Source organism: Eretmochelys imbricata, chromosome 5 (assembly GCF_965152235.1).
Source record: "Eretmochelys imbricata isolate rEreImb1 chromosome 5, rEreImb1.hap1, whole genome shotgun sequence".
NCBI lineage: Eukaryota > Metazoa > Chordata > Testudines > Cheloniidae > Eretmochelys > Eretmochelys imbricata.
The window spans coordinates 25,626,922-25,646,030 of NC_135576.1; the positions used below are offsets into that span (position 1 = coordinate 25,626,922).

The 19,109-nt window shown below is 41.1% G+C and overlaps 1 pseudogene; it reads right to left on the minus strand.

The window, feature by feature from the left end:
• Positions 1-11,795: 11,795 nt before the first annotated feature.
• On the minus strand, positions 11,796-12,299 carry LOC144265035 (U6 snRNA-associated Sm-like protein LSm2 pseudogene; annotated as a pseudogene).
• Between the last annotated feature and the right edge of the window lie 6,810 nt (positions 12,300-19,109).

The following is a 19,109-nucleotide window of genomic DNA, read 5'->3' on the forward strand; positions in this document are numbered from 1 at the left end:
AGCTGCTCAGCAGTTATGGGAGGGGAAAGCTATTTATTTAGGTACCTATTTTGTGAAACCATTTAAGAAACTCATCTATAAAAAACTGCAGAAGTGCATCTGCTTATCTAGCAGCAATTCTTTTGTTCATCACATTCAAAAGATGAGAAATTAGGTTTTGTACACAGTTTGACTGCTTCTCTCACAGCAGTTTTAACTTAGTGTGACTAACTTCACACTATTTAATCTATTTGTTTGATCCAACTATCTAATCTAGTTTATGTATCAACTAATCTATTTAAGTTCTCATACAGCACGCATGTATCTGAGCATTTCCCAAAATTATAGCATGTATTTAAGATTATAGTCTTCTCTGTTTTCCTCTCTCTGCAGCAGGGAGTGGATATTATGCACAAGTCTTATACAAGTAAGTGTAAGGCCAAATATGCTCTCGCTCACTCTCTTTCATTTATAAACTTATTTAGGATACCTCAGTCCTCTCCTGAAATAGGACCCAATTTTGCAACTGTTGTGTACATAATAATCCTCACTCACCATAGTAGTTCCTTTGACTTCAGTTTTCATAGTAATTTCATAGTAATCAGAAAGAGCCAAGCAGAATTCCATTTTTTTTATATCATAAATGTTCTCCTGCTAACTGCTCATTCTTCAAATGTAGATGCCTAAATGGCAACATAGAAATTGTTTCCAAGCTCACTTTTTTCTGTTTCTTCTAAGTCTTATTTTGTTCAGGACGATTCACTGTTTCACAATAAGCAGCAGATTGCATAATTTTGGGTACCTGATCTGTATGCTCATGTTACTGAAGAGTCATCTTTATACATGGAGGCTGTACTACTTTATTATCTAGTGGTGCGAAATGGGGACTGCTTCTGATTCGGTCCTGACCCCATGTTTTACCTTGGGACCTAACTAATTAGTGTTTCACTTCTCTCATCCATAGTAACAGCCCCACTTACAAAGTGCTTTGAGATCACATATGAAAGCTTCAAGGGAAAAGTAACACATTATTACTGTTGATCTGCTGATACGCCATTGGAGGCACATACATACTAGAAGCAACAGGTCATTTATGCTGCTTCAGACACTGAAATAATCTGGGTGTACATTTCTTTTGTGACTAAAAATCAGGGCGCAGCAGAATATTACCATGTATTCATCATGGACAGGGACCATTATTATTGATTTACTTACTTACACCCAGAGGTTTCAATCAAAATCAGAGATCCACGATCCTAAATGCTATAAAAAACCCAAACCAGCCATACGTGCTCTCTACCCCAAAGAACTTACAAACAAAAACTGCTATTTAATGAGTCACTGAATAGTCTCTAATTGATCTCCCATTTCATCCAGCCACCTGAGATGCCTTGAGTATCTATCTTCCCTGATCAGGATGACTAGACAAGAATCCCTTTGTAGCACATCAGTGCTGTCTGTAACCTGGACATGGGCAACCAGCACCATGGTTACAGCACATGTCAGTAGTCAGGAATCAGAGCCCTGGATTAGAATAAGATGCCAAGCCAAACTCAGGAATCAGAGCCAAGGGTCAGGACCAGGTTACCTGCCACAAAACAAGTCAGGAGAACTGAGAACAAAAAAGCCTTGTCACAACCGTGAACAAATGATCTGGATAGCCACTGATCTGCTTTTGGGTTTAAGAGCTGGTCTGATGACTCTTCTAACGAACTGAATGGCATAACCAATCAAGCAGCCTACTGAAGCCAGTTGCACTTGTTAGGTTGCCCAGAGACTACCTCTGCTGCAGGCCCTGCTGTCTGACACATTTTACTCCCTATTCATGTCACGGTGGAATGGTATAAGGCATTTTCGTCCAGAAGTTGATCATGAAGTATGTTTCCTTACCATGAGATCAGAAGATACTAATCGGGAAAAAATACAGAAAGCTTGAAATGACATTGGTCTCCTAAAAATTCTCAAGGGATATGAGCCCATATAAAGAAAAAAGATCCATGCATTACTCTGAAAAGAATATTATTTGTGGAGGAAAACCTGACAATCCATAATGTTTCAGAAGCATAAGATTTGTACCTGCCAGATTCAGTTGAATCTGTGCAGCTTGAAAGATGGTAGAGTTTTTCACAGCAATCAAGAGACCACAATTAATAATCATTATTTTTTTTTTCATTTTAATGTATTTTTTATTACAAAGGCAGTCATGTACAAGGCAGAATAACTATAGTACATATGGATTTTTTTTTTTTACGTGAGGCCAGGAATTCAATTGAGTAACAAGCTGATCATATTTGGGAAAGCTGTTAGCCTGAACTACCATGGCAGATAGGCTGTGGGTAATGGTGTCAGAGGTCCTAGTGTAGGTCCATATTAAAGGTTTGCAGGAACTCCTGTCACTAACTATGCAAACAGTAGAGTTGATCAAAGGAGTGATATGCTAATAGAACTGGTTACCTGATTGCTTGTGTTCCCGAGAGTAGAGCCCAGGATGTCTGACTGAGGTATTAGCCTACGGGAGCTTATTGTTGAAGTCAATTTGGTATCTCAAACATCAAAAGATAATTTAGCTATTACTGGAAAGTCAGTTAGCAAGCTGAAGCTGAGGGGCTGATCTCTATGTGAAATTGTAAAATGAGAGAAACAGACAGTGAATAGAAATTGTGTATGGTGAGATACATGGTCTCTTTTAAGAAAGGCTTGAGGAAGCCTGAGTCTGAATGTAGAGAGGGGGAATGACTTAAGTATACTGGCCAAGACTTTCAAAATGTGGATGCCTGAAGTTAGACCATGAGAGTTGTGAATGCTCAACACACTTGAAAATCCAGGTCACCTGTTTAGGGGCCTAACTTTAGGAACCCATTTCAGAAAACCTGAGCTCCCATGTTAACCTGGGTAAATTATTATTTTCTTGGGGTTTTTTAACCTGTTGTGTGGTCTAATCCTGTATTTGCATTGTATCTTGTAAATAAATCCTATAGTTATTAAAATGTGAGCAACTGGGAGAACTGTATGTAATTTAACCTCACCTAATCATTTTATGCTTTTTTAGTGCATGACACTGTAATATCTCAATGCCCTCCACACAGATTAAAAAACAAGAGTAATCTGAGAAGATCTTAGTTTCCAGTTCCCCAGTGACTTTTCTGCACACGGTCTGATGCTGCAAGATGCTGAATGCTTTCTTTGTGGTGCTCAGCACCCTCAACTCCCATATGATTTAAACAGGAGTTCAGAATGCTCAGCACCTTTCAAGGTGCTCAATGCTAGGTTCAAGCACTAAATGGGGCTTTCTCGTTTATTTGTTCCCTAGGCTGCCATGATTCTTTGTTCTATCTACTGAAGTCTCCATCTGTCTACAGTGATTGTCTCTTTCAAAAGCTGAGAATACAAAGTAAATGTTTTCACAAACAGACAAGGCCATAATTTAAGTGGAGAGGTCAGCTGATAATTGTATTTGCAGGTACATATAGTGTTTCCAGTGAGGTCAAACTGCACATTAGAGATGAGTGTAGTGGAGTACAAAGGAGAGATCAAGAAGAGAGGGTATTTGTGACACAGGCACAAGCATAATTCAACGTACACACATTTTGTGTAGAAATTTATAATATAAAAGACAGCATTTCATTCTGGGACTTGTTTCAGGGGCATAGTGTTCCAGCAGCCATCTTGGGAAAGGTAAGGAAGTGTTTCACGGCTTCACAAATGGGATCAGTATCATCATCTAATGTGACCTGCTGCATAACACAGTCCATAGAACCTTACCCAATAATTTCTGCATCAGGCCCATAGTTGCTGGATAGCTATGATAGGGTTGGCAGGCGTCTGGTTTTTGACCGGAACACCCGGTCGAAAAGGGACCCCGGTGGCTCCGGTCAGCACTGTTGACCGGGTTGTTAAAAGTCCAGCTGGCAGCGCAGTGAGGCTAAGGCAGGCTCCCTGCCTGCCCTGGCTCCACGCAGCTCCTGGCAGTGGCCAGCATGTCCCTGTGGCCCCTAGGCACAGGGGCAGCCGAGAAAGCTCCGAGAAAGCTCCTGTCTCGAGCACTGAAAACTGGATATTGGCCGATAACTGAAACCAATGGGAACTGCGGGGGCAGTGCGCAGAGCTGCCTGGCCAGGCCTCTGCCTAGGGGCCACAGGGACACACCGGCCGTTTCCAGGAGCTGCACAGAGCCATGGCAGGCAAGGAGCCTGCTTTAGCCCTGCTGTGCTGCCGAGTGGGAGCTGTCTGACGTAAGTGCCACCCAAACAGAGCCCGCACGCCAATCCCCAAGTCGGAGCCCCCTCCCGCACCCTAACTCCCTCCCAGACCCCACATCCCCACCGCCACCATAACCCCTGCCCCAGCCCTGAGGCCCCTCCCTCCAAGCCCCTCCCCCAGTCCTGAGACCCCTCCTGCACCCAAACTCCCGCCCGGAGCCCGCACCCCACATCCCCTCCTGTACCCCAACCCCCTGTCTCAGCCCTGGGCCCCCTCCCACACTCCAAACCCCTTGGCCCAGCCCGGAGCCCCCTCTTGTACCCCAAACCCCTCATCCCCAGCCTCACTCCAGAGCCACACCCCCCACATCTTTTTCAAGATGGATTTGCAATAAGAACTGGGCTATCACACTTGATGGACAAACTTTGGAAGAATTGCCATCAAAGGCCAAATTTTCAAAAGTGATTTTGGGTACCTCAGTTTTTGGGCATGCAATCTGATGCATCTAAAGTCTCATGTGCTTGAGATGCTGAGCGCTGTGCAGTTCCTTGTGATTATGATCTCTTGACTTAGAGCCTATCCATGAGCACAGGTGACTAAACTGCTCTCCCAATTTGACAGTAGGTTGTGGGGTGTGGATGATTGGACCTTGGATACAGTTTACATGCTCCCATGTATTTGTTCAGAAATCTCTTTTTTGAAACAACAGTCTTCAGAAGTGCCTTGCCAAATTAACAGTGTATAACAATAAGACCGATGTTTGTATTAGTCGTGTCATAATTAGAACCTTTAATATCTTGTATATTACTGACAAATAACCACTTTGCTTGCTTGTTGTAGTTATGGGAAACATTTCTAGGCAGGTTGAAGATCATTAGAACCACTGTGCCTGAGTGGCTCAGGCAGAGAAAAAACAGAATTATTACAAAAAATGATAGGCATTATGGGCTCCATCCTGCAAGGCACTGAGCACTCTTGTGACTTACGTGAGAGTTTAGAGTCATTGGCATCTCAAAGGAGTGTTGCCTGGAATGGAGAAATGTATTGGCTTTGGACAACAGCTAAACCTGAACATTCACCTCTCCCAGACTCTGGCACACAGCTGTACAGCACATACCACAATGACAAGAAAAGGGTGTGAAGCCTTTGATGAGCTAAACTATTCATGCCCTATCTTTAGCATGTTAATTAAACAGTCATGCCCATTAATGTGATTGAACTGATTGAAATGTGAAGCTTTGAAGAAACTGTCACGTCATAAATCACTTGCAAATCATCACTTCAATAACCAGTCAGACCTACTAACATGGATCACCTGTTCCTCTTTTCCATGGTGCACTGACAATGGCATAATACATTCTGGAGGACATTTAACTTCAAAACAGCTGCTCAGTACCATGCTTAATGGGCCAGATTTTCAGCTGGCCTTAACCTGGCTGTAACTATGTGTGTGCAAATTTTCCAAATGCACACACTTGCATGCTTATTTGCTGTGTTTCTTTGCCTAATAACAGAATTTGCAAGCACAAATATAGCATGCATGCATATTTGTGCAGATGTGATTAGGGACCATGTTTTGAAAAAGTGTTCCACTGTGTCTATCATATTAATATTGACTAAAAGAACAAAATTGTGTTCTCTCTCTCTCTCTTTTTCTCTAACTAGGTCTTATATGTCCCCACAACACCCACCAAACAACAGAAATTTCTCTCTCTCTTTTCTCCTTCCCAGCCTGGAGGAGAAATTACTTGATTAATATATAGGCTTATTTGTTTGTTGATACTTGCAAAAGTAGGTGTAGTATATGTATTTGTAGAATTTATGGGTATGTGTTATCTACATTCGAGTTACTTCTCTCCAGTTAGCCTAGCTTGAGTGAGAGTCAAGCTGCTGCGTCCAAACTGTCACTCTCTTGTGTGTATCATACAGAGTAGTCACATGAGCAGCTGGTGAGTTGTGCTAACTTCAGCTTTAGCCATTCACCCTGGATGGGCCAGTCAACTTTAGTTAAAGCATCAATGGTTTTTGTGTGTGGACAGGACTCAGGTTATAACTCAAGTTAATTTTGCAGTGAAAATAGTTCTTGCTCACAGGATTTAAGTCAAATAAAGGTGCTTTTGCATTTAGAGTCCTATGTTCATTTCTATTTCTTTTTTCATAGTCTAGATCCAGATCCTGTGAAAATTCTCCTCCACTCATGACCCTTCCCCTATTGGTTGACATTTTCATGGTTCCAGTGGGACATAGCTGTTGCGGGATGTCATGCTCAGAGCAGGAAAAGCAACCACCCAGGTAGTTAGGGCCAACCCTATGGAAGGTTTTGAATATCACGACAGCAACACTGAACTGAACTCTGTATTGAATGGGGAGCCAGTGTAAAGAGCAGGCCACCAGAGTGATGTGTTCATAAAGACCTATGTTGTTAAGCAGATGAGCTTTTATGTTATTTACCATTTGGAACTTTATACCCAGGAATGAAATCTGTGGCTTCATTCCTATATATAAGGGCTGTATCTCCCCCTCCATATGAATGTGTATGGAAGAGAGGAAACTAATCAATAAATTATGCATCTCTAAAACAGTCACTGTTTGGAAGGCATACTACCATTTTCACAGCAGGACTAGAAGCAGTAGGGCAGGGGCAGTCTGGAGCCTGAAAAAAGCTTTTAGAAGGGATCCACTGGAAACCCTCACATATGCTCTGCAGTATCTGGCCAGATGCATGCAGGGACTTTCATACTGTACTCTTTTTCTAAACACCCCAAGCACTGGTAACATAGCCAGAGCCAGGGCCATGCTGCTCTTAGCTTCCAGGCCAGAGCTGTGCTCTGTGTCACAGAATGCAGCAAAAAGAAAAGGAGGACTTGTGGCACCTTAGAGACTAACCAATTTATTTGAGCATAAGCTTTTGTGAGCTACAGCCCACCACGAAAGCTTATGCTCAAATAAATTGGTTAGTCTCTAAGGTGCCACAAGTCCTCCTTTTCTTTTTGCGGATACAGACTAACACGGCTGCTACTCTGAAAAGAGTGCAGCAAGGAACTTAATGCTGTTCCATATAGTATGCAACTCTTTAACATGGTATTTGTGCCACGTAGCCACAGAACTATGCCACATGGAGCAGCTATTCCCTGACTTCACCCCATGCTGCCTGGCCAAAGTCCTTTCCCTATGTGTCCAGACTGCCCCGAAGGGCCTGATACCATTTATGCAGAGGGCAGAGAGAGGGTGAATCATATAATGATCCCACCTTTCTGCTCCACACAGGGAAATGGGTATTGGTGCTAACAAGGGCTGTTGATGTGGCAAAATGATGTGAGGTCAATCATTTGAAGCTACAGGGCTTGATAAAAAACATACAGTCTTATTTTTAAGCCTCTTGGGAGACTGTACTTTTCTGAGCTGTTTCACATGTGAATTCTCTAATGGAAGCCTTGTGGACTTGGAAAGCTTATTCTGGTTACAAGTATACAGGGTGACAGGTAAATGATTACTTTTCCTCTATCACCACCTCTCAGCTGGGGATTTTCCACTACAGTGTCATTGCTTAGGGAAAGTTTTAAAATGGCAGCAGAATCTCAAACTGTCTGATTCTAGTGCTGATATAGTGGTGCTTGATTTGCTTGACTAAGGAAGCTACTGGCAAAAAAAGCTACAGTTGGCAATTTGCTTGTCTCCCTGCATATTTTGGCTCCATATCAATGTTTTAAAGTTTTTTCCAGACGTGTGCAGAATAATCTGAACAGCTGTCATGTGACCAAATGTGAATGTGATGAGAACATTTTACATATACAGTGTGATGCCACAACTTAGTGTGATATGTTATAAATAAATATCAGTGTTAATGCTACTAATAAAAACTATAATCTCATTTAAGAATAAAGAAGTATTTGATTCTTCACTCACACTGTATTAATATTTTATCCTGATATAGGGATCTTATCCAGCAAACCCTTACATGAATAGTTCCAACATTAGGATTGGAGGAAGGACTACTGGCATGAGTAAGTAGATTCAGAGTTCGGCCCCTAATTATCATCAAATATATAATATATATGAACTATTAATATCATAACCAGGCCTCAGGAGTTGATGTTCTCACAAAAAGCTAAATTGATGTAACTTACACATACTGCTTGCCTCATCAATGCATAAAATACACCTATTTAAACTTCCTTAGATTCACCTCTAAATTTGGCCTTGTAATCCATACAGCTTGAAATAAAACTGCAAAAGAGACGTGTAATTACCTCACCTGTAATTTGTTAACATTAACAAATAACATTAGTGACAGTAAGAAAAAGCAATGAAACCTAACAGTTTTCATTAACTAAAAACTTCAGTATATGAAGAAGAATCATTGTCATGAGAAAATGTGTGTGTTGAGTCATTGAAGGAATACCAGACTGCATTTCTTTAAATCCATGTAGTTTTCCTATAAATTCCACTTACTTTCTACTGCAAGGTGCAGGGAATACTGAAATGGTATGCAGTGTTCGTTTATCTGCCTACGTTTGCAAAAGAGCATTTCTCAAAGGCATTGCAGTGTTTTCAGCTTCCTTCAGTGTTGCTCCATTGGAGTCAATTTACACTAGCTGACGATCTGGCACATGATGCGTTGTAAAACTTTGCAGGTGTGGAAAATTTGCTTTATTTTCTTAGGGCCATGTCTTGCCAGCATGCCACGTGTGGAACTCCCACAAAAGCTAATGGGATTTCTGCATAACAACTGATAGTAAGATAGAACCCAAAATTTGTAATAACTATGCAAGAATTTTATAGGTAGTAATACAGATCCATATATGTTTCTGCACATTTTATTTACATAAATCTATTGTGCATTTATTTTCTACTTAGATTTTTAAAGATCATGTTTTTATTTGTTCATTTTCTGAAGGTCTTCTGTTTTTAATTTTTTATTCTATTTTTTTTTAATTGGCACTCAGTCTGTGTTTTTAACGTGTAGGTCTCAAAGTACTTTACGCAGGTAAGCAAGCATTATTATGCTCCATTTACATTTGAAGAAATGGAAGCACAGAGAAGTTTAGACCAACATTTTCAAATGTATGTGCTTCAAGGTGGAATCTTTAGCTTAAAGGTAGAACCTATATCTAGTTGTCTGATTTTAAGAGGTGCTGTGCACCAGTACCTCCCACTGAAGTTAATAGAAATTTAAGAATCTAATTGTAGGAGCCCAAGTTTTTAAAAATGGCCTAAATGACTTGCACAGTATCACAGAGTAAGTCAATAGTAGAACCAAGACTACAATTTCCATCTCATGACTATCAATCTAGTGCGTTATGACTTGACTACACTTCCTCCCTTTATAGGCCTTTCTGTGAAGCCATCATCCCTGTCTCCTAGAATTGACTGAAAATGAACAAAACTTTCTCTTGCAGCTGCAAAACTAAAAGAAAACAAATATACTGCCTAGTTCACCTTAGAAAACTATTTCTTACTTTTTAAAATATACCTATTACTAAAGAAAAAAGTTATAGACGATGTAAGGAGAGCCCGAGGGAACTGGGGTTATTTAGTCTGCAGAAGAGAAGAGCGAGGAGGGATTTGATAGCAGCCTTCAACTATCTGAAGGGGGGTTCCAAAGAGGATAGAACTAGGTTGTTCTCAGTGGTGGCAGATGACAGAACAAGGAGCAATGGTCTCAAGTTGCAGTGGGGGAGGTTTAGGTTGGATATTAGGAAACACTATTTCACTAGGAGGGTAGTGAAGCACTGGAATGGGTTACCTAGGGAGGTGGTGGAATTTCCATCCTTAGAGGTTTTGAAGGCACAGCTTGACAAAGCCTTGGCTGGGATGATTTAGTTGGTGTTGGGCCTACTTTGAGCAGGAGATTGGACTACATGACCTCCTGAGGTCTCTTCCAACCCTAACATTCTATGATCTTCTGAAGTTTGCTAGGGGATTCAGAATGGGTTTGTTAATATTTTTACCTCCACCTTGTTTCTCTAAGAGGTTCAAAATAAATTACTCATGTACTCCTTTGTGTCAATTTGTTCTCCTTAAGCCATATTGTGCCATAAGTTTTTAGATTAAAACTCCTCTTTGAAATCAGTGGTGAGTTCTGCCTAACTGTTGATGGCACAGTATGGACCAAGGTGCTCCATTTGATCCTGGGCTGTTTGTTGTATTGGATATTCAAAACACAAAATTCAAGCTGTGTTTGTGAATTCTGATTGAACACATAGATCTCATGCTATTATTTCTGTTCCCTGATTGGATGAATGTAGAGTCAAGTTTTTCAATCAAATTAGTGTTCACAGAGCCATCGTGATAAACCCACCCACCTATAATCATAGTTCCACCCACTCTCAACCTATAATGAAGATATAATCTGCATTCATGCCTGTGTATAGTTTCAAATGTGTTATTCCCATCAAGCATTGTATTAAAATGAACATTTGGGCTGTGAAAAATTCTGCATTTTCAGTTTAGGGGGATTTTGTAGAACTCTTTCTTTGTTGTGGTTCATCCGCTGAGGTTTGGTTTGACTTTGGGGGTTAAAGTACATTTTATTAAGATGCTACGTTGCTCAAGGATTTTTCTAGACATAAGGTGCCATTCATAACCCCAAAAGAAACTCAGTTAACAAGGACACTGGTATATGTCACAACCTTTTTCATCTGTGTTAAAGTTAACTGTTTAGGTCTTGTTGCTGATGAATTGTCTCTTTCTATAGAATTAATAAAAGACATCTAGATAAGCATTTCTTTGACCTTTCAAAGATAAGCACTTTGACCTTTCATTTATTAAATAGTTTTTTCCATTGCAAGAATTTCTCTAATTCAACTGAAACAATACATTGATGTCACAGACACAGTGTCTCCACCTCATGACTGCATAACGCTGCAGGATGGCTGTCAAACAGTAAGTGATTGGTTCATAGTTTTCATTCTTTACAATTTGTCCTTTGTGCTCTGATGTCCAAAAACACCCATGCACCAATGGACCCAATAGTAGTTGTACATCATATATCCCCTCTGTCTCTGCCATTTAGAACAACAGTGCTACTTTTGATTGCTTATTTTTGCATGAGGGTAAAAGTCCCATCCAAACTGAAACACGGCACATTTGAGTTCAGCCTGGCAGTAAATTTCTCTGTCTTTCCCAGCCAAATCTAAAAAAAAAATCTGATTTAACTGCCTGTTTCTCTCTCTCATCTGAAAACAAACCAAAGTCACTCAAGATGAGGTGGAAAATGAGCCAATGATCAAAGTCAGGGAAACAGGAGAAAGGAGGACGGTAGATAGAGCCACATGTGGGGGACAGATGGGAGAAGAGCCAGACAGAGTGGACTTCAGAGGGGGTGAAGGAGCAGGAAGAGGAGGAGGCTGGAAATAGCAACAAGGAATGAAGAGGAGCCCAACAATACTGAGGTAGCTACCTAATTGTGGGAAATGAGACAAGGAGAAGACAATGACAAATGTAAAGTCAAAGTCTTGTGGCTTCAACAAGTCTAAGGAGATCAACAGAGTGGGAGATAAAAGGTTGTGGATCAGGGTTGAGTCTTTAGGAGCTGCAGCAGAGGGAGCAGATGAAATGAAACAGGGTAGGGGATAGCAAAAAGGTTGGCAAGAGTAAATCCTGAAATAAGAATATCACTGCTTCTGCTGCATGGCCTCCTTGTGAGCAGCATCCTGGAGCAGCTGGGTATCAACCTCATCTGCCTGCAGCTGGACATAGCAGACAATGGAGCCCTGGATAAAGCAGTTCTTGACAGACAACATGTGGGGTACTTCTCCAGGTCAGTCACTCCAATGTCAGCGTGATATTCAAGTACTGATCCACAGAGTGGAGGGCCTCGTATGTGTACAACAACTAGACACCTGTGACTGGCCTGTGCCAACTGACTTGGGCTCGCAGAGCTCAGGCTGTGAGGCTATTTAATTGCTTATAGACTTCAAAGCTCAGTCTGGAGCCCTAGGTGTTGGATCCTCCTACCCCACAAGCCTGAGTCAACTGGCATAAGCCAGTTGCAGATTTTTCTTTGCTGCATAGACATACCCACAGATACTCAAATCATCCTTTAGTTCTACTACCACATCCTTTCCAACCAAGGATTTGAAGAAAGTATCCCACCAGCTGGAAGTGGGGAGCTGCATGGGGGAACCCTGAGAAAGGAAGAATGTGTGGGCCGGGAGAGCACAGAAGAGGAGAGGATGGATGTAAAGGATGAGCCTAAATTGGGATATATGGCCAGAGGCAAGAAGAAGAAGATGGAGATGAGTTGAGGATTTCTGATGGTAGGAAAGGGGTGTAGTTCTATATTTACATTTATAAACACAGAATGGCTTTTTATAAAGCTGCTTATTTACTGACATTTTTCTTTAGAAAGAAAAAGTGCAATAATGTAATCCCCATCCATGCAAAACAATCAGTATTTGGTATTTGTATGACTAATATTTTCCATAACAAGTATGGAACAATTCTGAATGACAATTAGAATTTACTAAGGAATGGCACTAGTTAAAAATGAAGCAGGTGACCCAATTGACTAACTCCTCCTCAACTTCCTGAAATTTTGCACACTTGATTTTGTTTCAGAGTAGAGCTTTTCTGGGAAGAAAGGTAAAAATCAGAAAAAGAGCTTTTATATTATAATGTTTTGAAAATGTACCTTTTTAAAAATATTTTTAACTTATTTTGGCTCATCATATCTAAAAAATGGCTTGGCCTAGAAACACCACATTTGTTTTGCTTTCATGGCCTTACTGAGGAGAAGCGTCTTTTAGTTCTTGTGCAAGAGAGATGTCTTTGCTTTGTTGTGACACATAAGGTGTGTGAGAGCAGGGCTGCCACGAACCTTATATGCCAGCCCATTCAAAACATTCTGGGACTCATTAAAAAGCAGGCAAATTCCTACACAACATATTTTGCTAAAAAAAGAATTAAGAATGAAAATGTGTTTCAGTGGAGTCCAGCTATACTCAACTTTCTTTACAAAAATCCTACACCTTTCAAAAAACCTTAGACTGTCTAGAAATGAATGGCTAAGGGATCCCTGTAAGCCTTCACTGCCCAGTGTCACCCAACCTGATTTACACTGCCCACTGAATGTTAATCTTGCAAATATACACAAAAGTCAAAATAACAAATTGCTAGAAGATGATAAAATTCCATTTTCTATTCAAGAGATCAATTTCCAGTAATCTCCTTCTGCATCTATTTTTCCAAATGTTAAGGACAAAGTTAAGGTTGGGTGGGCAATGTAAATCGGGGATAATAGTGACCAAGGAAGATTTATGTAGTGGTGCGGAACTGACTGAATTCCGTAACTGGTCAATGACACTCTAATTTGGGGGATTCTTTTTAAAACATGCAGTTTTTATAAAGAGCATAATATTGCTGGACTTCACTGAAACACACTTAACAATTGTTTTTATTTGTTTAGGAATAATATATTACATGGAAAACATCTTCTTGTACAATTTCTCTTCACAGGGCCTAGTTCAAAGCCAATTGTGTCTTTCCATTGGCTTCACTGGGATTTAGATCATGCTTAGAGGCAAGAATTATCCTGCAAATCATGGGATTAAACAAGCCGCTGGACCACTTCTAAGAAGGATTGAGACTAAAACATCAGAGTACAATAACAATTTCATCAAATATTCCATTTCAACTGAGACAATTAAAAAAAGATTGTCTCTGACTCCAATTGATATACATTTTATTTGCTATTGTTAGTATTCAGAATAAATATCCTTCTTTAGAATGAGTGAGTTCTATTGGAATGTCTCCCAAAATGTAATTATAAGGCTTTTGATTAGAACATAGGGACACTGAAATTGCCATACTGGATCAGATATAGGTTCATCTAGTCCAGTATCTTGACTCACAGTGCCAGGAACCAGATGTTTCAGGAAAAGTGCAAGAAAACACAAGATGGACAGTTATGGAATGATATCTTTACAGATATCTTTGAGCTAGAGGATATCTTCTGTCATGCAGCACAAGGGTTCATATGCCTTCTAATATATTTCAATCCTATCTGATGCAACTGTGGATGTTATCACTATTGCACTATACATATCAATGCCTAATTCTTGGTTGAATCCCACCAAACCCTTGGTCTACAAAAATCTAGTGCCCAGGGTTTCCACCAGCTACATATGCATTCTTTTTATTGGTATTAAATGATACTTGAAATGTATTTGCTATGATTTAGGATTTAATACAACCCCAACATTAGATGCAACCAAAAGATGTGTAGTTGGTTTACTATTTGCCCATATCCTCTCTAAGAGAGATTTGAGCATTCTGGTTATTGTACATTCAATATAGGCTATTATAGGAAAATGGAGTATAGGAAAATGGGCTATAATTTCCCATAGACATAGAGGATATAGTAGCATATGAACTGAACATTAGTCTGATTAAGTCTCATTTGGGATATTTGTATTGATTTCTTAATATTCAACAATTTCTCCATTGTATTGCAATGTAGATTCTAGTCCCCTGGAGTCTAGCAAATCAGCACAGCAGCTCTTTTAAGCAGCCTCGATAATAATTTAGCAACATAACACAGGTTTCAGAGTAACAGCCGTGTTAGTCTGTCTTCGCAAAAAGAAAAGGAGTACTTGTGGCACCTTAGAGACTAACCAATTTATTTGAGCATGAGCTTTCGTGAGCTACAGCTCACTTCATCGGATGCATACCGTGGAAACTGCAGAAGACATTATATACACACAGAGACCATGAAACAATACCTCCTCCCACCCCACTGTCCTGCTGGTAATAGCTTATCTAAAGTGATCATCAAGTTGGGCCATTTCCAGCACAAATCCAGGTTTTCTCACCCTCCGCCCCCCACCCCCACAAACTCACTCTCCTGCTGGTAATAGCCCATCCAAAGTGACCACTCTCTTCACAATGTGTATGATAATCAAGGTGGGCCATTTCCAGCACAAATCCAGGTTCTCTCACTCCTCACCCCCCTCCAAAAACCACACACACAAACTCACTCTCCTGCTGGTAATAGCTTATCCAAAGTGCTATTATCCATAAGCTATTATGTTATCCATAAGCTATTACCAGCAGGAGAGTGAGTTTGTGTGTGTGGTTTTTGGAGGGGGGTGAGGGAGTGAGAGAACCTGGATTTGTGCTGGAAATGGCCCACTTTGATTATCATACACATTGTGAAGAGAGTGGTCACTTTGGATGGGCTATTACCAGCAGGAGAGTGAGTTTGTATGTGTGGGGGGCGGAGGGTGAGAAAACCTGGATTTGTGCTGGAAATGGCCCAACTTGATGATCACTTTAGAGAAGCTATTACCAGCAGGACAGTGGGGTGGGAGGAGGTATTGTTTCATGGTCTCTGTGTGTATATAATGTCTTCTGCAGTTTCCACGGTATATATCCGATGAAGTGAGCTGTAGCTCACGAAAGCTCATGCTCAAATAAATTGGTTAGTCTCTAAGGTGCCAACATAACACAGCAGTGGTAGAAGTTCCTTCAACTTTCATAGCCAAGGTCCCCAAACATGAACACCGGATAGAATAACTTTGTGAAAAAATTGTCCTTCTGTTGGAAAGAGGAAGAGAAGAGAAAACTCAAGTCTAGTGACAGACTTCAAGTCAGAATTTAATATATCTGTTTTTAAAGTGATCAGATGCCATTGTGTAAAAACTTGGACAGATAGAATCATAGAATATCAGGGTTGTAAGGAACCTCAGGAGGTCATCTTGTCCAACCCCCTGCCCAAAGCAGGACCAATCACCAACTAAATCTTCCCAGCCAGGACTTTGTCAAGCCTGACCTTAAAAGCTTCTAAGGAAGGAGATTCCACCACCTCCCTAGGTAACCCATTCCAGTGTTTCACCACCCTCCTAGTGAAAAAGTTTTTCCTAATATCCAACCTAAACCTCCCCCACTGCAACTTGAGACCATTACTCCCTGTTCTGTCATCTGCTACCACTAAGAACAGTCTAGATCCATCCTCTTTGGAACCCCCTTTCAGGTAGTTGAAAGAAGCTATCAAATCTCCCCTCATTCTTCTCTTCTGCAGACTAAATAATCCCAGTTCCCTCAGCCTCTCCTCATAAATCAAGTGCTCCAGCCCCCTAATCATTTTTGTTGTCCTCCGCTGGACTCTTTCCAATTTTTCCACACCATTCTTGTAGTTTGGGGCCCAAAATTGGACACAATACTCCAGATGAGGCCTCACCAATGCCAAATAGAGGGGAATGATCACATCCCTCAATCTGCTGGCAATACTCTTATTTATACAGCCCAAAATGCCGTTAGCCTTCTTGGCAACAAGGGCACACTTTTGACTCATATCCAGCTTCTCGTTCACTGTAACCCCTACTTCCTTTTCTGCAGAACTGCCACCTAGCTGCTCGGTCCCTTGTTTGTAGCAGTGCATGGGATTCTTCCATCTTAAGTGCAGGACTCTGCACTTGTCCTTGTTGAACCTCATCAGATTTCTTTTGGCCCAATCCTTTAATTTGTCTAGGTCCCTCTGTAGCCTATCCCTACCCTCCAGCGTATCTACCACTTCTCCCAGTTTAGTATCATCTGCAAACTTGCTGAGGGTGCAATCCACGCCATCCTCCAGATCATTAATGAAGATATTGAACAAAACCGGCCTCAGGACCAATCCTTGGGGCACTCCACTTGATACCAGATGCCAACTAGACATGGAGAAATTGTTCACTAACCGTTGAGCCCGATGATCTAGCCAGCTTTCTATCCACCTTATAGTCCATTCATCCAGCCCATACTTCTTTAACTTGCTGGCAAGAATACTGTGGGAGACCATATCAAAAGCTTTTCTAACGTCAAGGAATAACATGTCCACTACTTTCCCCTCATCCACAGAGCCAGTTATCTCATCAGAAGGCAATTAGGTTAGTCAGGCATGACTTGCCCTTGGTGAATCCATGCTGACTGTTCCTGATCACTTTCCTCTGCTCTAAGTGCTTCAGAATTAATTCCTTGAGAACCTGCTCCATGATTTTTCCAGGGACTGAGGTGAGGCTGACTGGCCCTGGATCCTCATTCTTCCCTTTTTAAAAGGTGGGCACTACATTAGCCTTTGTCCAGTCATCCGGGACCTCCCCCGATCACCATGAGTTTTCAAAGATAATGGCCAATGGCTCTGCAATCACATCTGCCAACTCCTTTAGCACCCTCAGATGCAGTGCATCTGGCCCCATGGACTTGTGCTCAACCAGCTTTTCTAAATAGTCCTGAACCACTTATTTCTCCACAGAGGGCTGGTCACCTCCTCCCCATACTGTGCTGCCCAGTGCAGTAGTCTGGGAGCTGACCTTGTTCGTGAAGACAGAGGCAAAAAAAGCATTGAGTACATTAGCTTTTTCCACATTCTCTGTCACTAGTTTGCCTCCCCCATTCAGTAAGGGGCCCACACTTTACCTGACCTTCTTCTTGTTGCTAACATACCTGTAGAAACCCTTCTTGTTACTCTTAACATCCCTTCCTAGCTGCAACTCCAAGTGTGATTTGGCCTTCCTGATTTCACTCCTGCACCCCTGAGCAATATTTTTATACTCCTCCCTGGTCATTTGTCCAAGCTTCCACTTCTTGTAAGCTTCTTTTTTGTGTTTAAGATCAGCAAGGATTTCACTGTTAAGCCAAGCTGGTCGCCTGCCATATTTACTATTCTTTCTACATATTGGGATGGTTTGTTCCTGCAACCTCAATAAGGATTCTATAAAATACAGCCAGCTCTCCTGGTCTCCTTTCCTCCTCGTGATATTCCTCCAGGGGATCCTGCCTAGCAGTTCCCTGAGGAAATCAAAGTCTGCTTTTCTGAAGGCAGACAAACAGATATTGACTGTATAATTTTATTTTACATTTAGTGTGAGGTTGGATTTGTTGCTTAGCACTTTGGAGGACAGGATTAGAATTCAAAACAATCTTGACAAATTAGAGAATTGGTTTGAAATCAACAAGATAAAATTCAATAAAGACAAGTGCAAAATACTACACTTAGGAAGGAAAAAGCAAATGCTCAAAATCAAATGCACAATCAAACCACAAAATGGGGAATAACGGGCTAGGTGGTAGTACTGCTGAAAAGGATCAGGGAGTAATAGTGGATCACTGCAAAAAATGCAAATATCAATTTGGGGTATATTAGCAGGAGTGTCGTATGTAAGACACAGGAGGTAATTGTCATGTTGTACTTGGCACTGGTGAGGCCTCAGCTGGAGCCAATTCTGGGCCTCACACCTTAGGAGCAATATGGATAAGTTAGAGAGAGTTCAGAGGAAAGCAACAAAAATGAGAAAAGGTTTAGAAAACCTGATTTATGAGGAAAGATTTAAAAAACTGGACGTGTTTAGTCTTGATAAAAGAAGACTGAGGGGGGACCTGATAACAGTCTTCAAATATGTGAAGGACTGTGATCAATTGTTCTCCATGTCCACTGAAGGTAGGACAAGAAGTCATGGGCTTAATCTGCAGCACAGATTTAGGTTAGATATTAGGAAAAACTTTCTAACTATAAAGGTAGTTAAACTCTGGACTAGACTTCCAACAGAGGATGTGGAAACCTGCCATTGGAGGTTTTTAACAACAGGTTAGACAAGCAACCTACACCATCCCTGACATGCAATTTGGTCCTTCCACAGCACAGGGGGATGGACTAGGTGACTTCTCAAGATCCCTTCTAGCCTTACATTTCTATAATTCAAGGCTTTATCTTGTTCCCACTGAATCCAATGTGAGTTTTGCTAATAATGTCAAAGGGAACAGGTTGGGGCCAATTTGGTGGGTTGCCCCCATATGAGTATCATTATGATGATGGATGGTTTATGGGTATCATTATGATGATGGGGATTGGTCCTGCTTTGAGCAGGGGGTTGGACTAGATGATCTCCTGAGATCCCTTCCAACCCTGATAGTCTATGATTCTATGACTCTATGACTATGACATTTTGAAATAT